An 18529-nucleotide genomic window follows, 5' to 3' on the forward strand; every position below is an offset into this window, starting at 1 on the left:
ATGGTTTGGGAAACTATAGGCCACATGTACTAACCATTTTTACAGTTGCAAATTCTCAGCTTCGCCATTTATGATTGTAAAAAACAATAAAAACTCATATTTCTCATTCTACGAGTATGAAAGGAATTTCTTCTTCTAAAACGGTATTGCGAACACATACAGTTCAGTATCTGGAAGCGGAAGGTTTTGAATCCCATTCGCAAAACATTTCAAAGTTATCAAGACCTCCAAGGAGGGTAATGTATTTCCAAAAGGAATTCATCCTCTGGGGCCCCTTCACCATTGTGAACTTAAAAAGAAATGTTTGTTGGGGAATAGACAGTGGTCTGAAGGACCCAGATCTAAACAAAACACAATCAAATATGTGGGATGGTCTCCAATCATAGTCGGAATATGCGTCCTATATGAGGTAGGTCAGATTGTGACCCCGTACAATTCAGAATTTTACTAACTGACCTATTAATACATAGGTCAGTTTGTAACTTTTTTTACTAGTCTAAATTTGTGACCAGTGTTTTGCAACCAGTTATTCGAACATCTGGCCCTGTGTTGAGTTCTAGTGCCCTGAATATATCCTTCCACGAGCACCCCGTTCAAATACCCACATATTCTCCAAACATTATATACTAGAATAAACAAAGGGCACTCTTTTGATATTCATTAATCATTAGTTACATCCCCAGATGGTTAACCATAATGGGCCACAAAGCAATCGCATACTTCTTCGTTTAAAGCAGAGGGACGTCCATTTAATGTTTGGCCTAGCTCACAAAGACAAAATATCAAGACAAGCTTACCGAGTTTGATCCCATGAGTGTTGATCAGATCCGGGAGGAAAATGGTAATAAGTGGATGTATTATAAACCTTATGTGAAATATGTGTTATTGACAGTATCACTCGCCCTGAGGATATTCCATCAGCGTTCAATATAGAAAGCATGAATCCTGGAAAAAACTCCGATATGAACTTCTGTGGGATTATATCTATATTTGCATCAAATGTTCAACTTCTTAGGTTCCTGGAACAATGTTTTTATAACTTCCTCTGGTTGTAGGAGTAGAAGAGGTGCTCTTAGCGCTGGCCTAGCTTGCAGACTACACAAGAGATACTTCAGAGCGATGGAACTCATGTAGTAGAGCCCTGGTGCTTGGCAGGAAATGCTGCTGGAAAGAACCTCATATGACATTTTGTGCCGCTCTCTTTTGTGCCTGGTCTAACTTGCTTCTAGAACCATGATCGGCCACATCTTGGGCAAGTACTGAATCCACCAAGCTATCTCACAGGCTTAAAAAGATCATTTTCTACAGACATGTCCCAATATAATATAAGCCAACACCGAAGGTGCCTGCCCTGAATTCTCACAAGGTAAGACTTTGTCACATCCGAGTGACCTACTCTTCGCTTCTAGTTACATAAAGCGCTCTTACACTTACAGAAACTATCAATAATAAACCTGTGAAAGGTATGCAAAGGACAATCACCTGCAACGATTTTCAAACTCTTTGGCCAGCAAGAGAAGTAAAACACAGACATAGTTGAATCTGAGATAAATGTTAAATATAATAGTCCATGAAAACGAGTTATCCTTTTCCAAACTACTGATGCATTTCATAAATCCTCTTTCATCGAGATTCAACCCCTGTATTTTTATTCGTGCAGGTACGCGGATGGTGCTTTGACGACTGTGCTGTCTTGCCAGAGGCTGGGGAGCCCAGAAGAGGATAAGCATGACAGAGAAGCCTTCTTCAGGGATGCAGCAAACCCCACCAAGGCCTGATGCTGGGGTCACACTGAGCCATCACATTTCCTCTCTCACATTTGTGGTCTCATGCGATTGACACCACTCTCACAACCCTTCAAGACCATCAGTCACACACCATTGACAGGCCTCACACCTCTCATGTACTAGCAGTCTGCTCATGAACTCACACAACAAGGAACCTTGCATTACCCACAACACTCCGACACCCATCCGCGGAGTAGTCGAACGCTACTGGAAGCATGTTACAACCTTCGCTTTCAAACCCCACAGAGGAGAAGTTTCAAACTACTGATAACAACCAGCCCTCCAACTGTTAAACAAACCGAACTCTCACCTCCTCCAGAGGCTGACAGTCACACACGACTGTCGAAGAAAACAGTCACGTTTTGTTGGCCACCGTAAAGGGTTAATGCAAAACAAAATGAATTTGCTCTGAATCACAGAAAAATTCAACAAGGGATTTCAGTGAAATCGGCAGTGGAGGCAAGCTCCTAAAAGGAGAACCGAATATATACCCCACTAAGCACAGTACCTGGTATTGGTGACATTAAATTCTCACAAAGTAAACAGGTAGTTGCCTAGCAGAGTCCATGAGAATTAATATATGGTTTCAAGAGTAACAAAAACGTAAACTAGTACGGCTCAGCGAGCTTGTTGGAAACACCCAGTCTCAGGTGCAAAGCCTCACAGACGGGCACTTCCTGTACACAATGTTAGATGTTAGAATGAGCAGCAAAGTGCGGCTGTCACAGGGTACAGTACACTCTTTCAGTCCTCAAAGTGGCAGGCTGGCACTGATAGAATTCACACCCTTCACAGACTAGAGATCTCGAACTAAGACAGCACCCTCGTATTCCTCACAGCAGCTCTCACACATTGCACCCACAATTTCATGCCCCTCACAGACTCACTCATTACCAAGAGCATTTTCACAGAGTACTAGTCTCGCGCCGTTCACAGGGCTGTACTTGCACCTTCCTGGAAGCAGTCTTACACCCCTCAAAGACTACCCGGCGCACACTACTGACAGCACTCCGACCGCACTCTCACAACCTTCAGAGTAGCAGTTGCACAATAATAGAAGCTCTTTAGCACCCATCATAATCTAGCAGCCACAAATTGCTACAGTGCTTTAACATCAATAACAACCAAGATCACTTACAACCCTCACAGACCGCCAATCTCCCACTATCGAAATTGCTCAAATCCCCCACAGGGTATCAATCACACACTACCAACAGCACTCCCACCTGCCCCAAAGACTAGCAGCCGTAGACAACCAAGAGAATTTTCACACCACTCAAAAGTAGCAATCACACTACAAAGCAGTCTTACACGTCTAACAGACTAGTAGTCTCACCTGAACTTCAGTCCTGACAACCCTCACAGAGAAGCAGTCACAGTATAGGCAGCACTCACATCCCTTGCAGCGTATGAGTCTCATACTGCAGACAGCACTCTCACCCCTAACAGTAACATACTAGCAGAAGCACTCTTACATCCTCTGGGAGTAGCAGCCTCACAACACTGACAGCAGTCACACACTTTACAGGCCAGAAATCCCACTACCAGCTGCATTCTCACACTCCGCACAGAGTAGCAGTCACATCACAAAAGTACTTTCATACCTCTCACAGACAGTATTCACCCACTTTAAACACCGCACTAACATCCCTCACAGTCACAGTCAGTCACACACTACCAACAGCACTCTCATGCCCTTCACAGAGTTGCAGTCAAACACTAACGGATCTCTACACTCCTAGCAGACTAGCCGTCTTTCAATGATGACAGCACCCTCACACCTTTGGGAGCTGCACTTGTACGGTGACAACAGGCCCAACCCTCACAGAATTGCAATTACACTAGAGACGGCACTCTCACCCCTCTAAATGTAGCAGCCCCGTGCTACCGACAACACACACCCCTACGGCTAGCAATCATACTACTGATTCATTCTTATGCCCTTCACAGATCAGCTATCATATTACAGACTGTGCCCCCACATCCCTCGCAGACTACCATTCACACACAAGAGACGGAACACTCACATGCTCCACAGGCCAGTAGCGACACATTAACAGTGCTCTCACATCCCTGACAGAGACAGCACTCTCAAACACATTGTACCCAATCACCTAATTTCCCAAAAGCGACCTGCTGCTCCAGGGTGGCTCCTAAGTCAGGCATCCTGGAACTGGAGTCTGTACACCAGTGAGAGCCAGGAGTCCGGAAACCAGTAGGTAAGTATAAACAAGCATTGGTAAATGCATTAGGTTTTACCAATGTGATTAAAAATATGCATTTTGTTGTTGTAAGTTGTAGCTTGCTGAATAGATGTACACTATAAGTTACAGAAAGTCTGTTAAAGTGTTATGACTTGTTTATGTACAAAAGGGCAATACATTGTGCTGTTACTAGCGGTACAGTGTGGGTAAGTAATAGCAACATTTTGAAAAATTAAATGAAAGAGGGACATAATAGAATGAATCTATGGAACAAACTTATCGAGTCCAGTAAACAACAAAATAGTAAACAAGCATTTACAATGCAATGGTCTCGGCAATATTATAGGTAGAGCTATTGGTATTGCTCATTATTTTTTTATTATTTTTGTATCACTAAATAAATGGCATTGTCATTTCTATTGGCACTTAACTTTTTATGGCACCAGAGAGAACTGCAACCTGGACTGGACCCTCCAAACTAATTTTGAAAGAATCAGGACCTCAGGGGCAAGGTATGGCGACGGCCGATGTTACAGCACTGTCTAGACAGATGTACCATACTACCTTTCACAACTTTCTTGCTCTCAGTTTTAGTGACCACGATATCATCAGGACAGCCAGAGGTGGAGTTGGAGGTTTCAACACAAGAGTAAGCCTTTATCAGCTTCCCACCTGGAAAATGTTTACCGTAACTTCTCATGAGGGGCTTCAAATCTGTATCTCTGCTAGCCACTCAAACCAAAACAGCAGGTTTCTGGGTAGCCATACTCATGTCAGCTGCTAAACCCATCACCTGGCAGGGAAACTTATGATAACCATGACAATCACCAGAACCTCAGAAAATCCTTACACTCTAGGTTTTTCTTCTGTTAGCTTGTCAAACTCATTTAGGCAGATGGACTTTAAAAAAAAAAAAAATTCTTTCTTATTGAGTTCTAAAATAGTTGTGGTCTATAAGAAACCCCAATGACACAGTCAACACAACAGTTACCACAATGTTAAAATAATATATATTTTGACCACATCTAAGCGTAGAAGTTCAGATGAACAGAAAACCATGGCTGATAATGTATATTGCAACAGACACACTGGCTGATGAGGGGTGAAACCCCGAAACCTGTCCTAGGATGCTTGTTTCTGGTCTAGGGAGGACTTGGCAGTTCAGGCTGGCCTATTCCCATGAGACACAGGGTCAAGACTGATTTGCATATGGCTGGGTCTAAACTGGGGTGGCAGGGTGAGCAAAAGAATGATGGATTTAACCCAGATCTCTTGCCTGGGGGTGAATGTTTTGATTTGTTCTGCATTCCATCCATTGTGTGTCTTTTGCTTTCTCGCCCTAAGTGCGCTAGGTATGCCCAGACATGGGTCCTGGGCTCACTGTGCCACTGGAATCAAGCTATCCTGGCTGAAGAGGGGTGAAACCCCAAAACCGGTCCTAGGATGCTTGTTTCTGGTCCAGGGAGGACCTGGCTTGGGAGTTCGGGCTGGACTGTTCCCATGAGGCACAGGGTTAAGACTGATTTGCATATGGCCATGGAGCACGCCGCCCAGCTCACACAGCTCAGCCCCCTGCCTGGGCCCGGCGCGGGAAGGAGGTGTGTTAGAGACTGACCCGGGGACGCAACCAGAGACCAAACAGGAAATGGACAAACAGCGAGAAGAAAGCCCTGCGGGAGGACACCGAGCGCGGACAAGCAGCTTGACTGCAGCCAGACACGAGCGATCACATGGACAGTGGCGAGGCCGCCGGGACTGCCAGCCCATAGCTGCTACTTTTAGGAAACGTAATCTCTGCCCAGCCTCATTAATAGCATCCTCATGAGTACAAAAAAACATACAAAGTATATTTTTAAATAATTTGCAAAATGATGTCAAATGTTCCTTTGAGGCGGCGATTAGCCGAGAACGTCACTTTTTTTGACTGAAGTGCTCATTCCTACTCTCACTGATTTTGTTTAAGTATACGAATGTTCGCCTTCCTGGTAGGTACGCTATGTTGATCCTTCGGGAGCCCCGGATGGTATTTTTAAATTTTTGTTTCAGCAATTTGCATATCGTCTGGGGGCAAAGGGGGTTGTCGGTTGCAGGAGGGAAAGTTCAGTTGAGGCTTAAAGGTAACCAATGCACTTAAAGCAAAGCGTGTACCTTGTTTTTTAAAGTTATTTTTACTACCTTCTTTGTCAATAGACCAACCAAGGTTTTTATATCAAACCAAAGGGAAATTACACGGCTAGAATATGGACTGTTCGAGTCAATAAACTGTGATAGTTTAACTATGTAAATACTGTTGTTGTAAAGAACAGAGCTTTGTATATTTGAAATGTTTAAAAAAGATTGCACTCTGTGTAGCGTTGTAAACCTGTCTCCTGTATCACCTGCTGTGTTGTAGATATCATAGTTACCCTAGCAAAACATATTTATGTGCAAAGAAACCCCGGTTAATTTAATTTATTAACTGTAGACGTTTTTGAACCCTTCACAAAAGCAGCATCACATCGTATTTTTGTGAGTTTATTGTTAACACTTCTCCTGACGTTCAGGTGAAGCGGTGCCCTTCTGAAAATAAAATAAAAACCAAACAAACAAAAACACAATTTAACAAGAAAAGCGTGGACTGGTCAATACCGATCGTTGTTACGCCAAAGAAAGAAAGTTGAGTTTTTAGATATTGTAAAACAACCCGGTTCACACCAGCAATGTGATGCCTAGCGGAAGGAGCCTGGCGTAGGGACAAGAACTTCTGAAATGCGCTGTAAACTGCTACCTAACAGAAAATATTCTACAGAGCTTTAAGTGACTAGTATTACCCCAACTAAACGACACTAGTTTCTTTATCCACCACAAAGAGATGAAAGTCGGAGCAAGAGCTCCGTGACTTTCGTATGTTTAACCTGCAGGGACCCACAGAAGCAGCAGGGAGACGGACCACCTGGGCTGCCGTACTAGTTTGAGCATGCTGCCCTTCTTTTAACGTGCTGTTGCGAGAGGGGGGGGGGCGCTTTGCATGAAGGAGGGACTCCTGTCTCGTGTAGGCTTTTGAAGGGGTAGCAGGTATAGCAATTCAACCGGTCGTTTGTTTTTGCTAATAAAATTGTGCCTCCCTAGACCCTACCTTCCCGCGTCCACTGATCACGACATTTGAATGGCCCGTCTGCATTTCTAGGCAGGGGATGAACCGCACCATTTCGTGTTTGTAGTGCAACACAGCCCACTACTATATGATCATACGCATTCACTCACGAAGCAATCAACATTCAATGCACCGCTACTGCTGCTGTTTCATGATCATTCCAAGCATCTCCAAGTGTGTGCCCATGGTCAAGGGTTGTGCAGCCCGCGTGCGCAACAGACCTGAGATCCACCTGTCAGCATACTCTGCGCTGCCCGTGAACGGCTGGCAGCTCACCCTGCCCCACGAAGCACCTGGGCCCTGTTGTCTGTGCCTGCAGGGTTCGAGGACGCACCGGGCCCCGCAGAATTGTGTGAGTGTGTTCGGGGGAGGGGGAGGGGGGTGGTTGTGGACCACGCACTGGGCTCCCGAGTTCTCGGCTGCAACTCGCAAGGTTAACGTGCGCATTGGAAATGAAAGCGCAACACTACACACGAGACTACAACTAACACTACCCTCTCAAAAACAAAATAACTCACAATGGCTGTTAGCTCGTACTCTTCAGAAGTAACTCGATAAGTATTTACTACTCCCCCGAAAGCCATATTTATTGTCAAGTTACTGGTCCTGTTGGGTTGTTTCAATAATCGTGTACACAAGGATAAAATTAAATAATGTATTGCGTAACTTTTTTATTCCCCTTCGTTTTTCTTCTGTAACTTGAGCACAGCGTGTCCTAGGGATTGGCTGTAGCTGCCAGGCATCGGTTTCGATTGTATCTGAAATGAACAAAAGCGCGAGGGCCGCTGCGTCCCCAGGGCACTGCTCGACACATACAATGGCCACCTTAGAGCGAGGACAAGGTAGAGATGCCCTCTGCTGGGCTGGGCTGCTCGCATGCGGTCCAGCAGGAGGCTCAGACCTCTAGGGATCTGCCCCTCCACCCGGCGAGGCTCCAAGGGAAGCACCTAGCAGCCCCCTTCACCCGAGAGTACTACATAGAAGGCAGTGCCCATCCCCCGCCCTGGGAGCAATGGCGGCAACTAATTGATTGCAATTATCAGCAATTGATGGGTGCGAGAGGGAGACGTTACGTCAAGGATGCGCGGTAAAGCACAAGTCTTCGGTGCACTCTCGCTGTCACCACCTCCGCTTCATCACTTTATAACCCAATAGTTATTGGAGCAAATGGCATGTCTTTTGTTCAAATTAAACTCGCCTAAACGGCTCTTTCCTCGAACACCGGTCAAACCTCCAATTCGCCCTCTTCCGGGAACCAGGTGAGAAACATAACAAGACAAAAATAAACTCTAAGCTCTGTACTCGGGTGTCGACTCACCGACCCTCTTTTAGTCACGTCTCAGGAATATAAACACTTACCAAACATCGGTGTACAAAGGCGACAAAGCAGAGTCGCCACGACGCTGTTTGTTCACCCTCTGTCACCCCTGAACACAGTGTGGTTTAACGTGACTAAGATCCGTAAACCACGAGGTTATATTTGTTTATGAAAGAACTTACCTGAATGTCGCAGTAGACGCGAGAGGAGTCAACAAACCAACTAGGCGGGCAGCGCGAGAGAGCAACAGCAATCAGATCCTCACGGCCAGACGATGGATAAAAAATGGCGGATGGGAGCTTCCAAACTTTTTCGGATTCGGGTGCGTGTTCCTGCTGTTCTAAAAGGGCGTGGCTAAAAAGTGGAAAGAACAGCAACGAACACGCCCCCGAATCTGAAAAAGACGGAGCCTATTTGGAGGGACGGCTCTCTCCTCCAATGGCGGGCCTCCGTTTAGGAAGCCAGCCAATGGAGGAGAAGCAAAAAGAGAGGCGGGCTAAATAGCCACTCTAGGAAACATTAAATCTTCCGACTTCCGGTTCTGCCTTCGGCAGACCGGTAGTCCTCGACCTAAAAAGGCTGGCAAAAAGTTAATGGCTTGGTATTCGGAAAGGCAAGATAATGCAGGAATTGATGCAGCATCTTGGGAAACCCACGCCCTTGCTATGTACTCAGTGCCTGAAACAATGACCAACAATGCAATACTGTTGTCCCAAGCAATTGGTAATTCTACCCAAGGAAGTCATGAAAGCAAAGCAGAAATAAAGTCTCAAATAAGGGAAGATGGAATGACCCTAATGGGCATTGTAGAACATCTCAAAGGAATAATAAAAAGATTAAAACCTGACGGAGCACCAGGCCCAAACGTGATCCTAAATGCCTAATTTAATGCAGCCATAGATTATTGGGTTCAATATTTAACCCCAGTGTTCAATGATCTTTTTTTATACAAATTAGTTCCTGGAGTCCTGAAATGGCAATATTATACATCCTATATGTAAAAACGGAAATCCAGCAATACCCCTCAATTACAGGCTTACAGCATTAAATTATGTTGAGGCAAAACTCTTTACCCCTCAATTACAGGCTTATAGCATTATATGATGTTGAGGCGAAACTCTATGCATCCTGTTTTTTGGAACATCTAAAAACCTAGGTAGACGAAAAACAACTAATACCAAAATTCCAGACAGGATTTAGAGCAGGAATGGGGACACTGACCAACCTTACAGCCTTAACTTTACTAATAGAGAATGTGAAACATAAAAAAACACGTTTACATGTTTTATTGACCTTAAATCTGCCTTTGACCATCTGCCTAGAGGTTGTTTATGGAAAAAACTGGAAGAATGGGGCGCTCCGGAAGAACTACTAAGGGCGATTGTGTGACTATACACGCAAACATGGGCACAAGGTGAAATATTGGATAGAAGCTGTGTAACATCCAAAACAGTCTTAAACAAGGATTTGTCTTGGCTCCAAGCCTGTTTAATTTATATCTATCAGATCTGTCCGACGCCTTGGATTTGGAAAACAACCATCCACCAATTGTTGCAGCAGAGAAATTGGACTGTCTATAATATGCAGACTATATAGTATTAGTAAGTAAAACACCAATAAGTCTACAACGGAGTTTAAATGCCCTAAACAAGTACATGGTAAATCATTAACTATTGGATTCAAAATACTAAAACAAAATTTGAATTGTCACTCGTTAACCTATCTACTTAACGTTATGGAGGCTCAGCTACTATCCTCACTATCTTATGGTACAGAAATTATGCGGGGTTTGCAACTAGATACATTGAACAGGAGACAAATAAAAGTTTATAGATCTGTATTCAAAATTACAAAATCGGTCTCACCCGCTCAAATACGTTTAGAGTTTGGTTTAAAAAAACAGGCCCCACGGTGTGAAAGTGATTTTCTAAAATTGTGTTGGAGTGGAGAAGTGTGGCTCAATGGTTAGAGCGGCAGACCTTGATGCAGAGCACTGGTCCGGGACCAGGGTTCGATTCCCGTCGCGGCAGGGTCTCGGGCTATAAATTCGGCGGACCGAATATTCTCGCCTCAGTGCCTATTCTAATCATGGGTCCCACACTGCAACTCTGGGCAATAGCTTGCTTAATCTCCACAACGGCCCCAACAGCGCTGGGATGCCTGGCTTCACCCTGGGGATGCCCAGGAGTGGACATTTCACAGGGAAAAAACCAGGAAGGGTTCCCTAGCGGTATGAGTACAGCGCCGGGAAACCCCGAACCGGGGTAGCTGTGCGCTATATAAGTACAAGCACATTTACATTGCACGCATCAGAAAGAGGATCTATTGGCAACTTATGCTGGAATGAAATAGAGGAACAGCAGCATAGTAGTGTGAAAGAGTCTTGGGGAAGTCATTTAACTCAGGCTATAAGGATTTAGGTATACAAGAAGCATGGGAGTAACAATGGGAAAAGCATCTTTCAATCAAGTGCTAAGAACTGCAACGCAAATAGCATCAAATCAAAGAGATAAACATGGTTTTGCACTAAGGAGACATGCCTGGACAGTAATACATTTGTATTCCAATATAGGCCTTCAAGAGTATGTGGCAGAACATTTGTCATTAAGATTAAAACACCAATTTATGTTATTCAGGTTTGGTATTATGGAATCTAAAGACTTCATCCCATCCTGGAAAAGCCACAGAATCTATTGTGAACACTATGTGGATATGTCTGTCCTTTACTCGTGGCACACAAGGAAAATTCTTTTGAAATAATTATTTAAGAACATGGGAATATGTTCATGCCGGCAATCCGTTATCACCTGGCTAAGTGGATGTTCAGCTGCCCTTGGTTGTAGGGGAGTAAAGTTCATAATGCCTCTAATCAAGGACATTTCTAACAAAGGGTTATAGGACTAAGAACTCTGCCCATCAGTTGTAGAAAATCTGCACATTATAATAGTAACCTCTGAGAGAAATGAATTACTGATGGTCTTAAAAATGTGCTGCTTTTAGAGCTGTTTTATATCAAATTTGTCATTTTGAATGTTGGTTAAGAAAAAGTAAATAGTGTATATAAAGAATAAGTTTTAGAAAACCAGCAAAAGGAACTCAGAATGTTGAAACATCTGGGAGGCACTTAATGGACAGTGGTTTTATTTAATTGTAAGTATTTTTTTTCCCATTAATGATATCCATTTTGTAGTGTTGTAATGGTTTTAAATAACTAAGTACAATAAAGATTCATTCATTCATAGAATGAATTAATGTAACAGCAACATTATGTATTTAGAGGAGTTCTGACAACTTTTGGGCCCGGTGCCACTGCACCTGCTGCAGCATTCAAATCATGCCCCTAGTGCCTGCAATATAACTGCATATATGACTGCCTGTTTTGTAGTAAAATATGGCAAAATTTGGCGCCATTAAAATCATGACCCTATTGTATGTAAGGTAACTGCAATCGTGACTGCCTGTTTAGTAGTGAATTATTGCTAAATTTGATGTTTAGAGGGGTTCCTAGAGCTTTGGTCTCTGGTGTCACTGCACCTGCTCCACCATTAAAATCAAGACCCTAGTACCTGCTGGATAACTGCAATTGTGGCTGCCTGTTTAGTAGTAAAATATAGCATAGCTCTTGTATATTAACTTTATTTTTAATGTACAATGTTTATTACAACATTTTGAATTTGATGATAATGATCAAATAAATTGGGTTGAAAAAATCTACCTGATAATGCCTACAAAGTGCAAAGAAAGGTACTGAGGCATGAATAGGTGCACAAACTTTCTAAGGCTAAAGCATCTGCTTTGCATAAGTAGTAAAAAGCAAGCTTCCCAGCCTACTGTTAGAAGCTGCCTGTGTTTTCCTGTAGGAAGATATCTTATCTTTACAGTGAATAGCGCTTAAAAAGTGTGGACAGCTTTAGTAGAAGTATCGCAAATGCAGCCAGGGGCAGTCAAAAAAGAAAAGTACCAAATAAAAGTGAATTAATACAGTAATTCGACTATGAGAGTTAAGAGCCCCTTTTAAGATATAAGAAATGCAAGGGATTTCGAAAGCAGAGTGCAAGGGCTGTGCAGGCAAAACCTAAAAAGGTCTTCGATTCTTTGTGCATGCACGTTTGCTTGACAGTGGGTGCATGCATGAATGCCTTCGTATGTTTCTATAGACACTTGTGTATGAGGGCAGTCCCACTTCCCTGGCCCACCCTTGGTAAAATGCTGCCTTCTGATCTTTCTTCCTCCCTGTTCCCTTTTCATCGCCCTTCTTCTTTCCAGGCTCCACTTCCACTTTCAGCCTCCCATTGCAATTTCCAATGCCCCTCCACTTTCCACTGCTCCTCCAAACTCCACCTTCTCCTTCTCTCTCTGCCTCACCTTCTCTCTCTGCCTCCCCTTCCCTTGTCAGCCTACCCCTCCCTCTCTCCTATCTCCTCTCCCGACCTCTCCCACCCTATTTGTTCCCTTCTCCTCTACCCTCAAACAGGGGGAGACTGGCCATTTATCTCACAGGACATATCCCTTGGCGACCAGAGCCATTGAAGGCCAGTTTTTGAAGGCACAGGGCCATTACTTTTTACAGCTCCCCAAGGTTAATTGCAACAAGCACAGCAGGGGATTATAAGCGACAGAGAAGAGAGAGAACAGAAAGGGTGGATGGAGAGAGAGAAAGAGATGAGAAGAGAGAGGCTGGAGGAGGGAATACGTGGATTGAAAGAGATCGAGTGGAGGAGGTGTACCTAGGCTAATGGTAATCTGAGGAACACCCAATAGCAGAGGAGGATAGGTAACCAATCTATCCTGGAGACTTTACCATGTCTCCACTAACCACAGATAAATTGCACCTCTGCGTTTGGAATACTCCAGGTAGGTTTAGTGATCCACTGGGGAAGGGGATGGTGTGCTGCAAGATAGCAGCACATGAAAGCCAGTTCTTCATGTGCAGAGTCACAAAGAGGGCACGGATTAATGTGCAGTTTGCAAGACTGACTGTACACATTTTATTTCTCATCCCTCTTCATAGAGGCAGCAGTGGCTCCTTTGCAATGGCGGAGGAGCGTCACCCCACTGGCTCAGAGCCAGCAGTTGAAAAATAAAACAATATTTGACTATTGTTTTATTTTTCAGCTGCTGGCTGAGTCAGCGTGTGCAGGGAGGGGCGGGGTCAGGGCCTGGGAGGTCAACTTTAGGTGTGCATGTCAATTTGTCAGTCTGTCTCAGGCCGGCCAAACTGACATGTGCACTTAGGTTTCTCCAACCCATCTGTATTCCACAGCAGGGTTGGAGAAACTGCCCATACTCCCTGTGCCTCAGTGAGCATTTTTCCAGCCTGCTTAGGCTAATCCCCACTCTGCTCTCATGCTTGAGAGCAGCGTGGGGATTGGATGAGGAGTCAGTGATGCTATCCCAGGGACTGCTGGGACCAGGAACAGAGGAGCGCGAGGCTGCCGGCAGCACCAGGTAAGCCTTTTAATTTTTTTTTTTTAAACCCAGGTGCTCACCCCCCATGCCCCTCCACCACTCCTTATCTGCGCCTGCCGCCACTGGGCAGCAGTACTATAGTGTGAAAGAATGCATCTTATTGGATGCACACTTTGCATATACATAGAGGAAACTGACTGAGTGGCAGTAGGTTTAAGAGGCTCTCATCATAGAACTCTCATAGAGTCACTGTTGTAAAACCTAGACTGGTCCTGAGTCCTGACCTCAGGTTCTGAAATAATATGCAAATATGATTATGAACTTTCCATTGACATGAAGTAGACTGAACTAGTTAAACGAATGTTAAATATATACATGTGTGAAATCAATGGACCCTCCAAATGCTGAGCGCCATAGGTGTATTATTAAATGATCTGTTTAATCAAAGGCCTGAAACATGCAGGGCTGGCACCTGGGCCCTCCTTGCAATTACAGCATGTATTGTGAAATGTTGCTTTGCGGTGCTGGTGTATGATGGATGAGTCCCCATGGTCTAATATAAATGCAAAGCAGTGTGTTGTCTTTGTTAATTAGTGCTGTCACGCTAAATAAATAGATTTTCGCATAGATTACTCCCGTTCTCAACCCATTAATCACATCTTCCTAATCACGGTTGTGAGGCACTTACAACTGAGTGCGGGCCAGCTTAAACTTTCTATTCCCAGTCAAGGCTGTAAGGGCCTGTCCTTGCTAGTTAAAGTAGCAGGCATGGTGCATGGTGCATGCCACTCTACCGCTAGCGCACAGTATTTATGTACAGAGGTCAACACTTACACCAATTGAGGAATACGTTAGTGAGTCTCAAATATTCAGCAAGTCGCAAACTTTAGGTCCGAAGGAGAAATCTAGTTTTTTAGGAGTTTATATCCTACAGCATGAGAAGTCTTCAGAATACAGCTTTCTGTTACACATTCGTGCTTGGCACTGGACATCAGGCAACACTTATTTCACCCTTTGGGGCTTTAGGCCTGGTGGTTTCTCAAGGCTTCTTGACCGTAGACGAAATCCAACCAAGGGAAACAGACTGCATTGAGACCCCCTCCTCCTGCAAAACACAGAGGACCCTTCTCTTCCCACACAGGACCACAGAAGGACCTCGAAATCAACCTACATTTGCCTTGACAAAGCCCCAGCACTATTTGAACTTTTTTTTGTTACAAATTCGAGAACCATAAAGTGTTTCTCTGGATGGACGGGGAGAGGTGCTCATCCCCTAACCTAATCCACACCTGAGCCTAATCAAATAAATACATTCAATAATACGTGAAGCACATTAGGCGCCACAAAAAGGACAGAGAATTCTTTAGCATCAAACCATGAAAGTTTATTAAATGGTCATGCTTTACAGAAGGCAACACCAGGTTAGCAGCAATTTATGATCAGAATGAATAGCTTCAATTAATATGTGTGAGAAGTTGGCCTGGTATATGATGTTCACTAGTTAAAGTGACCACCTTGTACGATGCCAAGCAACCCTTATGGTGTGGTTGTAAGTCAACCTTTTCGGACTAGCTGCCCTAGTGGTAGTGTAGGCTAAGCAGTCTTTGAGGCTAAACTCGTGAAGCGTGTTAAGCAAGCTGTTTTACCAAATGCAACCCCCTTTTATACCAATGAAAGGACACCACACAGATATATATTCAAAATATATATGTATTTATTTCTCAAAGTAACCCCTAGTCTCTTTATGAGCACAGGAGCACAAATCGTCAAACAAGATTACAATAGAATACACAGAAGTTGCACTTTATATGGATAGGCCCTGGTGGCCGCTCAAACCATATACTAAAATAGTGGTATAAGTACCACGAACAGAAAAGGGAAAAGGCCTAGGGCCTCTAGAATCACTGGGCCTACAAGGAGCTAACTTCAGTTAGTGACCAGGAGGTCCACGGGTTGCGTGTGCAGAGCAAATAGTCACACGCGAGCTCCCATAGGTTTTCAATGGGTGCGTAAAAAGTACAAAGTTACTGCAAAGAGGATCTTCCGGATGGACTAGGAACTTAAGATTGGAAACACAGACACTAGAGATGATTCTCTACACTTGGGCACTGCAGTGCCAGCTTTACCTCACCCACAGGAAGCGGGTGCATAGGCGTCGAAGTGCGTCGGGTTTCTTCTATCTGTTCAATGGAGCCTGTGGACAAAGATGCTGCAGGCCGCCGGTCCGGAAGAGATGCGGTGGATCCAAGAGTGGATCGGAGATGTTGAAGACCTGTAAGCAGAGGGGACAGTGTTCACAGTCACTAGCCAGTGACCAGCGTGGCACCAGGTCGGCACCAGGCGATGTCGGGTGCAAACAGGAAGGAAGGTGTAGCTTGTCTCTGCAGCCACGTGGTCCCTGAAGGTCAACGACATCCAGGAGTCGGTTCACGAGCTGTCCCACGCAGGCTCTCGCTGTCGGCGGTGTCGGCGACTTGATCAAAGCAAACAAGCCTTGGCAAAAGCAATTGTTGTGGAAGATGAAATAAGCTGATGGTTCTGACCAGCAAGGTCAGAGGGATTGCTCCTTTGGAGGGGAGCAAGGGCCAGTCTGGAGCAACCAGACCAGCGGTGTTGTTCTTGAAGTTCGTCGCCAAGATGGCCACTAGCCAGCGGGCCAGAAACCGGTTAGGCGCGTCGAGTAGCAAAATGCAGAAGGGCCCCACGCAGATCGTGGAGATGCTGGAGGGCTCACCTTTGGTGCAGATGCTGCTCGGGTGTTGGGCTTCTCAGATCCCAAAGCACAACTTAGAGGGAGCCTCGGTTGTTGCGCTTGCAGCTTGTCGTGGTCTTTTCAAGATGGCTGGCTCCACGTGTCTCGGTGCCTCCACGGGTCTCCTCTTCTCAGGGACTGTGGATCGGGCGGTGAGAGGTCTGGAGGTCCAGGTCTTGTCAGTCTCTGGGCTCGGGCTCCGGCGGGAGGCGGCGGCAAAGCAGACGTTGATTCGCTGGATGGTGCTTGCGTTAGCAAGGTGGTCACTCCCTGACCACAGGGGAGATTGGCTTCAGTCCTCTGTGCGGCAGAGCGTCGAAGTTCCCGTCTTCTTCTTAGTTTCAAGTTGATTCCAGGATGTCTGAAGTCTTAGAACACAGCTCCTACCTTTAAGCGGATTCTAGGGGCCGGACTACCTGCTAGGTCCCTCCCTAAGGGTGGGACCAGGAAGGGGGGTGGTTACACCCCCAATCCTTTGTCCAGCTCGCCCCAGGCCCGGGACTGGTGTGCCCCAGGACCGGATTGAACTGGCATATGCTCCGAGGCTCCTTGTGAGCCTCAGGCATGTCTGGTTTCTTTCAAGCCCTACCTGACCAATACACAAAATCCTGTCTGGGGTGGTGCACGCACCTCCCCTGGCAGGAAACCCTTTGTCCACACCTCCCAAGCTGGAAGGACTCCCAGCAGCAGGAGGGCAGACTTGTGTCTGTGGTGGCAGCATCCATTTTGTGGAGCTGAGGCTATGTCTGATTTTACCCGGGTTTCAGGTACTGTACATGTCGTGTCCCTCTAGAAGGGTGGAATGCTAACCCCGTCGCCAGAATTGGCGAGGGGTTAGTATTCCAATTCGTATGACACCTTACTCGACATGTTTTGATAAAGCCAAACCAAAGATAGCATTTAACCGCGAGGTTCATAATGCACTTAAGAGTATATGGTATGACGATATCTGGAAACAGTAGAAGGAAGTTGTTCCGACCACTGCAGACAGGCTCAGCTCATGCCAGAGCACCATCTCACATGGAACCAAGCACTCTTCCTTCAGGATTGTTAAGGCCTGCCATAGGAGTGACTTATAGGTTACCAGGTGTCCCATTTAAGGTTAGGTATAGGTATACTACACCTAAGTAAGAGGTGGTTACACCAACTTACCCCAGCTGAGTGATCAGCCAGTTGTGTCAAATTTGTTAGGCCAAGTCTGGGGTGGCATAATACATGCTTCAGCCCCTGGCAGGCCTTAGATACACCAATGCCCTGGGTACCTAGTGTACACTGGTACAGGGGCTGACAGGGTGATCCACTTCCAATTGGTTATGCACCTAGGGTGCATAGTTTTAATTTAGTAGAGAGAACAGCAGGCTGGGGGTCTGATTGGCAGGCCCACAGCCTCAATATGTCAAAAACCAGTGAAGCAAAAAGCAAAAATTCGGGGTGACCATAGGATAGCAGACCCTACTCTCCTACACAACCCCCCCCCCCAAACGCAGGGACATTAAACTAGCCTTGACCAGTCTCGTCTTCATGTCCTAAGTGGAAGTACCTGGAGAGACCATCTGCATTCCCATGGTCAGTACCTGGCCGGTGCTCCACTGTAAAGTCCATACCCTGTAGGGAAATGGACCACCTAAGCAGTTTGGGGTTTTCACCCTTCATCTGATTTAGCCACAAGAGGGGCTTATGGTCGGTCTGAATCTTGAAGTGAGTGCCAAACAAGTATGGCCTCAGCTTCTTCAGGGCCCACACCACAGCAAAGGCCTCCCTCTCAATAGCTGACCAATTCTTCTCTCTGGGGGTCAACCTTCTGCTAATAAAAGCAATGGGTTGGTCTTGACCATCTACATTAAGTTGTGACAGCACAGCTCCCACACCCAACTCAGAAGCATCTGTTTGGACAATAAACTCTTTGGAGTAGTCAGGACTTTTCAG

The 18529-nt window shown here is 45.4% G+C and overlaps 1 protein-coding gene across 1 annotated transcript in view; it reads left to right on the forward strand.

Moving 5' to 3' along the window:
* Window positions 1-18529, forward strand: part of HRH1 (histamine receptor H1) — a 451808-nt gene that overhangs the window by 409004 nt on the left and 24275 nt on the right. The window contains exon 3 of the mRNA XM_085624865.1: window positions 1661-4006. The gene's annotated coding sequence lies outside the window, so the exon portion shown is untranslated. The remainder of the gene's footprint in view (window positions 1-1660; window positions 4007-18529) is intronic.

This window comes from Triturus cristatus, chromosome 9 (assembly GCF_964204655.1).
Source record: "Triturus cristatus chromosome 9, aTriCri1.1, whole genome shotgun sequence".
NCBI lineage: Eukaryota > Metazoa > Chordata > Amphibia > Caudata > Salamandridae > Triturus > Triturus cristatus.